This window comes from Bubalus bubalis, chromosome 5, assembly GCF_019923935.1.
Source record: "Bubalus bubalis isolate 160015118507 breed Murrah chromosome 5, NDDB_SH_1, whole genome shotgun sequence".
Taxonomy (NCBI): domain Eukaryota; kingdom Metazoa; phylum Chordata; class Mammalia; order Artiodactyla; family Bovidae; genus Bubalus; species Bubalus bubalis.
Window position 1 is genome coordinate 74,076,487 of NC_059161.1, and position 10,486 is coordinate 74,086,972.

A 10,486-nucleotide genomic window follows, 5' to 3' on the forward strand; every position below is an offset into this window, starting at 1 on the left:
GAATGCTGGATTGGGTAGCCTTTCCCTTCTGCAGGGGTTCTTCCCAACACAAAGCAGTGAACCTCTCCCCAGTCCCTGCCTCCATGACCTATAAGCTGCAGAGGACGATCTGGGCATGGTCCCCAGAGCCCTGGGCAGCTGGAGGATATGACCCTGGCTACTAAGGACAGAGTTTCCCAGCTCCTGTTCTCCATTCACGTTTCCACACTTGGTCCAGCATTGATTGGTTGTCCACCCCCAGGAGGTGGCAGGAGGTTAGGTTGGTGTGCAAGGATCTTACACATCATTTCAGGCTCGCCTCTGTGGTTGGGACTTCTTTCAAAGAGAGTAATTGTTGTGAACTAAAGATTAACCCAGTTGGAAATTGCTACAAGTGTGTCTCTGCAGCTTAAATGAAGAGCCTGAGGCCCGGCTGGGTCCTAGGCGCCAGGACCCAGAGAGATGAAAGTTGGATGGGGTCTGGGACTTGGCTCTGAGGTGCTGCCCGCTGAGACCTGCCCCCTCAGCCAGGGCCAGGCACTGGACATAGGACCCCGACTGGGTGCCGGATACCCTGCACGCCCAGGACCCCCTCCTCCTGGCCTGGGCCTGGACCCCAGAGGTAGAGGGTGGTGCCTGGGACCTGATGCTTGCTTTTCAGAACTGAGAGTAGCATTTGTTTGGGGGGGGAGGTTTACAGCAACATTAGGGCTTCCCTCTTGGCTCCATCGGTAAAGAACCTGTCTGCAGTGCAGGGGACCTGGGTTTGATTCTTGGGTTGGGAAGGTCCCCTGGAGAAGGCAATGGCAACCCACTCCACTATTCTTGCCTGGAGAATCCCATGGACAGAGGAGCGCGGCAGGCTACAGTCCATGGGGCCGCAAGAGTCGGACTTGACTCAGTGACTAAACCACCACCACTACCACAAGAACATCATGACCTGACCATGACCTGACCTCAAGAACAAAGACTCTGACCCCAGAAGTACCAGGCCACTCCCTCAGCGTTCCTAGAAAAGTGCTTTGCTGAACGTTTTCTGGGTGCTCAGCTTTTTTTGTTTGTCTGTCTTTTCTCCTTGTGTGGCCCTGCAGTAAGGCTTTCTCTCCTCACTGTGTGTTAGGAGCACAAACTTGTGATCAGTACCAAGATGATATTCTCATCAATAATAGAATCTCTTTATTCTCAATGTGTTAGATTTGTCCCTCCTCACCCCGAAATGTTCACTATCAGCTATACTTGGGGACAGAACATTTTAATTCATATAAATTATTTTCATAATCAGAGAGGAATGTGTGAGCCTGAGATTCAATTTTTGAAATAAAATGTTTACTCTGAAAAGCCAAACTTGTCCATAGAATCACAGTAGCAGTTGGACAGTGGCAGTTGGACTCATCCTGTGCAGAGTTCAGTTAATTCTGAAGGTTCTGTGATGTGTGGTCGCCATGGTAATGTGGTGATACACATTCTGCATTCAGTGTGTTTTCGAGCTGAGAGCTTCATGTATGGTGGCAAAGAGAAATGGGTAACCTGAATTGTTTGGGAGGTAAGTTCCCACTGATCCTCTGAAGGCTGCTCCTTCAAATGGGCTGGTTAATCTTTACTGATGAACTTTCCTCATCTTTTTTTTTTATTATTTTTCTTTTCCATCACTCTAATTTATCTACAGAGTTATAACTGTGTTTTATAGTTTTGTATTATTCCTTAAATTATATTTTGATTCTCCTGTCAGCTGGCTGCCTTAAATATCTTCCTAGATTTCCAATTTCCCAATGCCAGTTTTGTACACCAGAAACAGATGGAAAGAACTAACAGAGGAGAACCATGATGTCTCCCCAACATCGGACATTATAGTAAAGGGAATTACATCTCAACTGTTCTCAAATGCTGCTGCCCAAATCTACAAACACTAGCAGTGTAAATCTAGAGACTTAACAAGGAAAGAAACTGGAATTTACTGGTGGGATTCCCATGGGTGGATGTGGGCTGGATCATTGTTTGTCTGTTGCCAAGGAGTTTAGTGAGATGGCATAGTGCTATTGGGTTGGTAGGAATAACATTTGGTCACTGAGGGAAGAAGAGCCTGTCTGTTGATCCTCAAGGAGAATCTAGGGTTACGGTCTCCAGGCTGTGAGGATGGAGATGATTTTCAAAAAGAATATGGGGCTCTGTTGTCTTCCACTACAGGGTCTAGAGCATGATGAGAAGTTGATAGAGTCAGAATTTTAGTGGGGAAAGATTGAACTCCTGCCCATTCTTAGCTAGCACTTGGTCCAGGCTGCTCAAATAAGTGTTCAGATCAGCTGTGAGACTTTGAGCATCTCAGACTTAGTTAAGCCACCAAAGGCCAGCACAGATGCCCACCTCCCAAGTTAACTCACATTAACTGCTCATCCAGACTTGCTCAAGTTAAAGGGAAGTTAATTCTTGGTAGAACCATCATGTGGCCTTTGGTTTAGACGGTTCTGAGCTCTGAGCCAACTTGTTGGCCAAACAGACCGCTGGTCACTTAGCATGGTGAACTGGGCTTTGGGAAGGCTGCTCGTGAGATGGTTGAGTGTGTGAAGAAGCTTTGGAGGATGGACAGACTTGGAATCCTGTGGTCTTTCTGAGGGGCTTTGCTCAGAGGAAACTTGTATTTTGGATCAGGAACTGAGATATAGAGATGAGTGGTAGAAGGAGGATTTGAGCTCTTTTTAAGGCTGAGGCATCTTCTTCAGGGCATCAGCTCTTATCCACAGAAAACTAGGGGCAGGATAATTTGAGTTGGAGGTAGGGTTGAGGTCCTGGGTAAGGGGTTTTAGCACAGGTCTCAGGGGTGCAGGCATCTGTGTCCTCAGGGAACCATCTACAATCCTGCCCCAGGTTCACTATTTATTATTGTGTGACCCTTGGAAAATCACTTCCTCTCTCTAAATTTCAACACCATCTAATGTAACATATGGATTACAGCCCACACTTTGTCCACCCTTCCTCTTGAACAGGGCTGAGTGTCCGAAGAGGTGATAATAGATACTCTCCATGCGCTCTAAAAACTTGTTTTGGTGAAAAAGCTGAAGAATAAGCTTCCATCCCCACTTATTGGAGCCATCAAAATGTCCTCTCTGCTTTCAACCACTACTGAAGGTCCATCTTATTCTTGCCATCATTCAAGGTTGAACACTTAACAGAGAAATTATGAAGCACCAGTCATTTACTTTTGTATTTATTTATTTATCTGTCTGTCTATCATTTATTTATTTGGCTGGATCGGGTCTTAGTTGTGGCATGTGGGATCTTCATCACATTGTGCAGATCTTTCGTTGCAGGGCACTGACTCTCTACTTGTGGTGCTTGACCTCAGTAGTTGCAACATGTGGGCTTAATTGCTCAGAGGCATGTGGAACCAGAGTTTGCCCACCAGAAATCAAACCCCATCCCCTGCGTTGAGAGGCAGATTCTTACCCACTGGACTGCCCGGGAAGTCCCTCCTTTAGGTTTCTAATATTTTACCTGTATTTAATCATTCTTGGCCTCATAATACTAAAAATAGGCCATGTTAACATTTCTCCAACTCAGGACAGGGAACTGAGGCAAAGAGGGATCCATATGTCTTTCCCAAGTACCTGCTTCTCCTAAATGTGATTTGAATCCAGTCCATCAGGCATGGTAACCATGCTTTGCTGAGCTTCTAGATCTCAGTTAAATAGAGGTATTTGCACACACAGCCAGTCTGTTGGATGTTTTCAGTGCACATCAAACTGCAGAACTTCCTAAGTCCACCTTGGATTCAGGAGGCCTTGCGAGGCATCTGGTGAGGAAGGGGACCAGAGGATTGAATTATGGATCAATTATTATTAGTTCCTGGGTGGTCCTCTGCCGGCAACATGTCGACAGCTCTCATCATTTCACAGGATGTCTCATCCAGAAGGAGAGAAGGAACACCCCTCAAATGTCAAGAACATCAAGAAGCAGCTGGTTGAAGAGAGTTTCGTTTTGGCCACATAATAGGGTGCACCCTATAACTGACTCAACTGAAGGTACTGTGGAAATTTTCTCATGAAGTTCATTCAAGAATGATAATTGTAGTATGTTCAGGGCCTGATATTAAAGAAAAAAAAACAGAAATATTAAGCAATGTCCTTTTATTTCATGTGTTCAAATGGAAACTATATCAGTTGGTACTGCTTTAACTATGAAAGGAAAGATGCATTTTAAATTCAACATTTGGTACATGCTTAAAAGTGGAAATGGTCTCTAGCTATGGTTTGGACATTAGCTAATGTTTTAACACTAGCTGTGATGTGTTCCCCCCGAAGTCATGTTTCAAGATTTCTTTAAATCATTAGACTTTATTTAAAGCAGGATTACATTGACATAAAAGTTGTATGGATTATACAGAAAATTCCAATATCATATCACTTCAGTTTCGGCTATCAAATTCTACTCACAGATAACATATCTATGCTACATTTTTTACAATTAGTGAGAAAATATATTTTTAGTAATTCAAAGTCTAACATTGTTAGTTCACCTAACATTCACACTTTGTATTGTTATATTCAGTGATATTTTAAATATGCACATTTAAATTATAGTACCATACAGAAATCTACACACTAATGTTCACAGTGTATTATTAGTACTTAAATACTAGAAACAACCCAAAGACCATCATGTGATGAATGGATAAATGAAATGTGGTATGTACTCAGAATGGAATACTATCCCGCCATAAAAATGAATTCAGGATTGAAATATGCTATAAAATGGATGGACGATTAATACAAACATTTATTATAGTTAGTGAAATAAGGCAGGCAGAGAAAGATAAATATTGCATGATTCCACTGGGTTAAGGTACACAGAATAGGCTAACTCATGGAAGCTGGAAATGGAAATTACCAAAGTGAGGAGGCAATGGAGAAGGTGGATTATGACTTAAAGGGTACAGAGGTTATATTGGATCTGATGAAAAAGATGTAGATGGTGTTGATAGGTACATTAAATTGTGAATATAGAAAAATCAAGATTGCCTCAAGAAATATCAATAACCTCAGATATGCAGATGAGACCACCCTTATGGCAGAAACTGAAGAAGAACTAAAGAGTCTCTTGAGGCAAGTGAAAGAGGAGAGTGAAAAAGTTGGCTTAAGGCTCAACATTCAGAAACTAAGATCATGGCATCCGGTCCCAGCACTTCCTGGGAAATAGATGGGGAAACAGTGGCTGACTTTATTTTTCTGGGCTCCAGAATCCCTGCAGATGGTGATTGCAGCCATGAAATTAAAAAACACGCTTACTCCTTGGAAGGAAAGTTGTGACCAACCTAGACAGCATATTAAAAAACAGAGACATTACTTAGTCAACAAAGGTCCGTCTAGTCAAGGCTATGGTTTTTCCAGTAGTAATGTATGGATGTGGTAGTTTGACTATAAAGAAAGCTGAGCACCAAAGACTTGATGCTTTTGAACTTTGGTTTTGGAGAAGACTTTGAACAGTCTCTTGGACTTGAAGGAGATTCGACCATTCCAACCTAAAAGAGATCAGTCCTGGGTGTTCATTGGAAGGACTGATGTTGAAGCAGAAACTCCAATACTTTGGCCACCTTATGTGAAGAGCTGAGCCACTTGAAAAGACCCTGATGCTGGGAAAGATTGAGGGCAGGAGGAAATGGGAATGACAGAAGATGAGACAGTTGGATGGCATCACTGACTCAATGGACATGGGTTTGGGTGGACTCTGGGATTTAGTGATGGACAAGGAGGCCTGGTGTGCTGTGATTCATGGGGGTCACAAAGAGTTGGACACGACTGAGCAACTGAACTGAACTGATGGAACTTTGTAATTCTTAAAAATTATGAGAAGAATAAATACAATTTATTTTTGATGACAATGCTGAGTCCCTAGTATATTTCTGTGAGCCCATGGACAGCAGCACACCAGGCTGACCTGTCTTTCACTATCTTCCTGAGTTTGCTCAAATTCATGTCCATTGAGTTGATAATGCTATCCAGACATCTCATCCTCTGTGGCCCCTTCTTTTCCTCCTGCCCTCAGTCTTTGTCAACATCAGGGGCTTTTTGAGTGAGCCTGTTCTTTACATCAGGCAGCCAAAGTATTGAAGTTTCAGCATCAGTCCTTCCAATGAATATTCATGATTGATTTCCTTTATGATTAACTGGTTTGATCTCCTTGCTGTCCAAGGAACTCACAAGAGTCTCTTCAGCACCACTCTTCTAAAGCATTAATTCTTTGGCACTCAGCCTTCTTAACGGTCCAAGTCTCACAAATGTACATGACTACTGAAGCATAGTGTGATTTTTAGTGCTTCCCTCTGTCAGACCGAGTTTCAAGGCGATCAGGTTCCCCTTAGCCAGAAAGCTTAAGGCTCTCTGACTCATTTCTGAAACGTTCATCTCCTTTGCCTTCCTCCACCCATGAGAAAGGTTAGCCAACAGATTTCAGCCCACACTTATTAACCACCCGTATCCACACACTCCCCCGATGTGTCCACATTAACAAGGTCTTCCCAATGAGCATCACAAATGTCCTGACAATTCCTCTATGTCCTCCTAGAGCTCCCTGAGGACCAGCTTGAGGAGCTATCCATTTCAACGTTGGAGGAAGAGGCTCTGCCCAGCTCCATAGTAAGTGCCTCCTATTCATCTGAGATAAAAGTGTTGCTTCGTGACTCTATTTTCTAGCGGAATTCAGATAAAGGTTCAAAATATTCAAGACAGTTCATATAAACAGTTTTTAATTTGATGGATGAATTTCTCCCAGCAGATAACTTATTCAAAAGGATGTTTTTCAAAAATGACAACATAAATTAAAAACTGGAATCGGGAGCAGTTTCCTCAGCAGAAACTATTCCTTCCTGAAATGAAAGTTTTAATTACTGGTGAAAATGAGCTGGAGTGCTCTTCCAGGAGGAGCTCCAGCCTTTCCCACAGGTGTCCTCTATGTGTTCTTTTGGGGCTACGGACTCAACGGCACATTCCCATTTGGTTTTCTGAAAAGAAAAAGAGAACAAAAGACCTGAATGCACAGTACTCAAGATGCTGACACCCTCACACTGTTTTCTTCTTTCTAATTGCAGGCCTGTGAACAAGCCAGTGAACGCGGTAATTATTCAGGGATCATCCCTCTGATGAAAATAATCTAGTTGATGAAGGTGGCAATCTCTTGCCAGCTCTATTTGGAGAGTCACCCTGATACTGGATTCCTAAAGGGGGTGAAGGCACAGGGTGCAGATAAGAGACTAATCTCCCAGGAAAGAAAATGTCTGTGCTCTATGGTACCTGGAAACCACTACATCATTTAGATGCGTGGGTTTGGGTCCCATGTGTGAGCCCATGCAGTGTGATTCTAAAGCTGTCTGTGTGTGTTTCCTCAGGAGATGTTTCCCTCTTATAAAGCACAAGTCAACTGTGAACTTTCTAAATACTTCTCAACACACTGTGCACTGGCTATAGATTCCCTAATTCTTTCCTCATCTCAGTCATTCCTCAAGTTCGGTTAATATTCATCTTGCTCGAAGGGAGATGGTGCTGAGAAAAATGGACCAAGCTATTGACCTCCTAAGTGGGAAAAAAATAACCTGAGAACCTTGGGGTGGTCCCAGTGTGTCTGCTGTGGACCCCTGACCTGCACTTATCACTCAACCATGGGATCCTCAGTCATGGAGCAAGGGGGTCCCTGCATCTACGTTTATGCCTGGAGGTACTAGAGCTCCAGAGGCCCAGATTGTGCCCATCATTGTAAGATGGGCTCAGTGGTCATGGAACCCAGGGCAAACGTAGGTGGATTATTGCCAACATTGTCACAGTCATTATTGTGAAAGGCACCTTGGGATTCATATCCTCTTGGTGAGTTCAAAGATCTGAAAGTTGTGTTCCCTTATTTAGACAGTACAGGCCACATCTGTTGGTGCTAGTGTCACTGCTTAACCAAGGACAAAAGCAGAGTGTCAACAGAGAGATATTTCATTGTACTGGGTGACATTACCATAAGCCTTACATTGGTTAAACCCTGTAGCACACTTTTAAGGGAAGGTGTCAAATAGATCTCACAGTGGAACTTGACACTCTGCTTGGTGACCTTGACTCTTGCTGTAAACCTCCTGCACACCAGGGTCCAAGAAGGTCAACGTTTACCCCATGCTTTCTCTCCATGATGAACTGTCCATCTAAATGTATGGCTTCACTGAGTGTGAACAGACACTGACTCAGTGGACGTGCAAATATTGTTTGGAAAATGAAGACTAGGAAGAAACATCACATGATAGATTATAGCTATTTGGCAAGGTAGGGTTGAATTCAGTTCTCTAACAGAGATTGATTATAATGAAGAACAAAATCTCACAGAAAACTTAGTAAGTGCATCAGCTGAAACTGAATCCTGGGGAGGCAGTGATCTAGGAAGAAATCCTTCCGGATAGGAGTGGGTTTGCAGAAGATATAGACAGGCAGGTGTTTCATGAGTCTTTGTCATCGAAAGGTGGCATGCATTCCAGTGTTTCTTTTTTCCCGAACTGTTAGGTTATCACTAGTTAAAATACAGAATTTTCCTGCTCCTCTGATTTGCTCTTATTTATACAATGAAGAGGATGATTCAACAGCAACTCAGTGCATAGTCACTAATGCCTTATGCACACACTCCACCCCATGCCCCTCCAATGAATAAGGCTCCTGAGAGGTTAGTGAGCACCTCACCTGTGTCCCTGTGCTGTTCTGTGTCCCTCCAGCTCCCCAGGAGGACATGGTGGTGGAGCTGCCCCAGGACTGGACTGAGGGCGAGCCTCTGAGGACGGTGGACATAAGTGCATCTTTCTTAATGGGGGCAAGGCTGCGGTTTCACTTTTTATTTTCCTTTCAGTCAAACACAGTTATAGTAATCTGAGAATTTATGTTACCACTGAGGCATGCAAATCCTTGGCTGGGCAAGTAGAGAGGATAAATCTATTATCAACACAGTCCTGATTCAAAAGGACATGTAAATAAGACAGCATCACTTATAACTGTAGGTACTTTGCTCAGCAGAAAATTTTCTTTCTTGAAAAACAATTTGTAAACGTTGGTCAAATTAAAACTGAGAGATCTTATGTGAAACAGACCAGTCTTTCCAACAGGAGACTGTCTGTTTTATTTTGGAGCCACTTAAGTAAAGAGTGCTACTTACCTGAGGACAAAAACCAGATAACAGAAGACTTAGTGCAGAAAACTCAAGATGCTGACACACTCACTCTGTTTTCTTCTCTGCAATCACAGGAATCCGGGGAAGCCTATGAACACGGTAAATATTCAGGGATCATCACTCTGCTGAGGGACAATCCAACTGATAAAGGTGGGGTTCTCTGACTGGCTCTGGTTGGAGAGTGGCCCTGATGCTAGATTCCTACTTGGGGTGTGGGCTGTAGGTGAAAAGAACAGAATGATTTCCTAGGAAAGAACAATGTCTTTTTTCTATGATACCTGGAAGCAACTACATCATTTAGATGTTGTGGGTTTGTGTGAATCAGGGTTGGGGGCCCATGTGTGAGCCCAGGTGGTGGGATTCTGAAGCTCTGTGTCTGTGTGTGTTTCCTCTGGAGATGTTTCCCTGTTACACCGCACTAGTCAACTCTGAACTTTCTAAAGACTTCTCACTACCACTGCACACTGACTATACATTACCTGATTCTTTCCTCAACTCAGTCTTTCCTCAAAAGCAAAAGTGAAAGTCATTCAGTTTGTATTCAAATCTTTGCGGTCCCATGCACTACAGTCCATGGAATTCTCCAGGCCTGAATACTGCAGTGGGTAGCGTTTCCCTTCTCCAGGGGATCTTCCAAACCCAGGGATATAACACAGGTATCCAGCATTGCAGGCAGACTCTTTAACAACTGAGGTATCAGGGAATACATTCCTCAAAATAGCTTAATATTAATTTTCCTCAGGTGAAGATGGCAATTGGACAAATGGCCGCAGTTCTTAATGTCCTAGTGGAAAAGCCGAACTTAGTACCTAGGGTTGATCTCAGTTTGGCTCCTCTGGAGGAGTGACTTGCTCCTACAAGTCACCAATGTGATCCTCAGTCATGCGGAAAGGGGGTCTCAGCGTCTATATCCATCCCAGGAGGTATTAGCAGATCCAGGGGTCCAGATCCTGCCCATCATTATAAGGTGGGCAAGTGGTCAAGAAACCCAAGGTAACCATAGGTGGATTAATGCCAACTTTGGCAACATCATTATTGGGAAAATAATCTCGGTACTCATATCCTCCTGGTAACCTCACAGATTCTGAGTGTTGGGTGGCCTTTCGTAGAGTGGAAGTCATATGTGTTGGTGTTCCTGTCTTTGTTTACACAAGGACAAAAGCAGATTATCAAAAGAGATGAATTTCATTGTACTGTGTAACATTACCATAACCTCACACTGATTAAACCCTGCAGTAAACACTCAAGGGATATTATCAAATAAAACTCAGAATGGAACGTGATAGTCTAGTGCCGATGACTCTTGTAAATCACATGCACAGCTGGGTCAGAG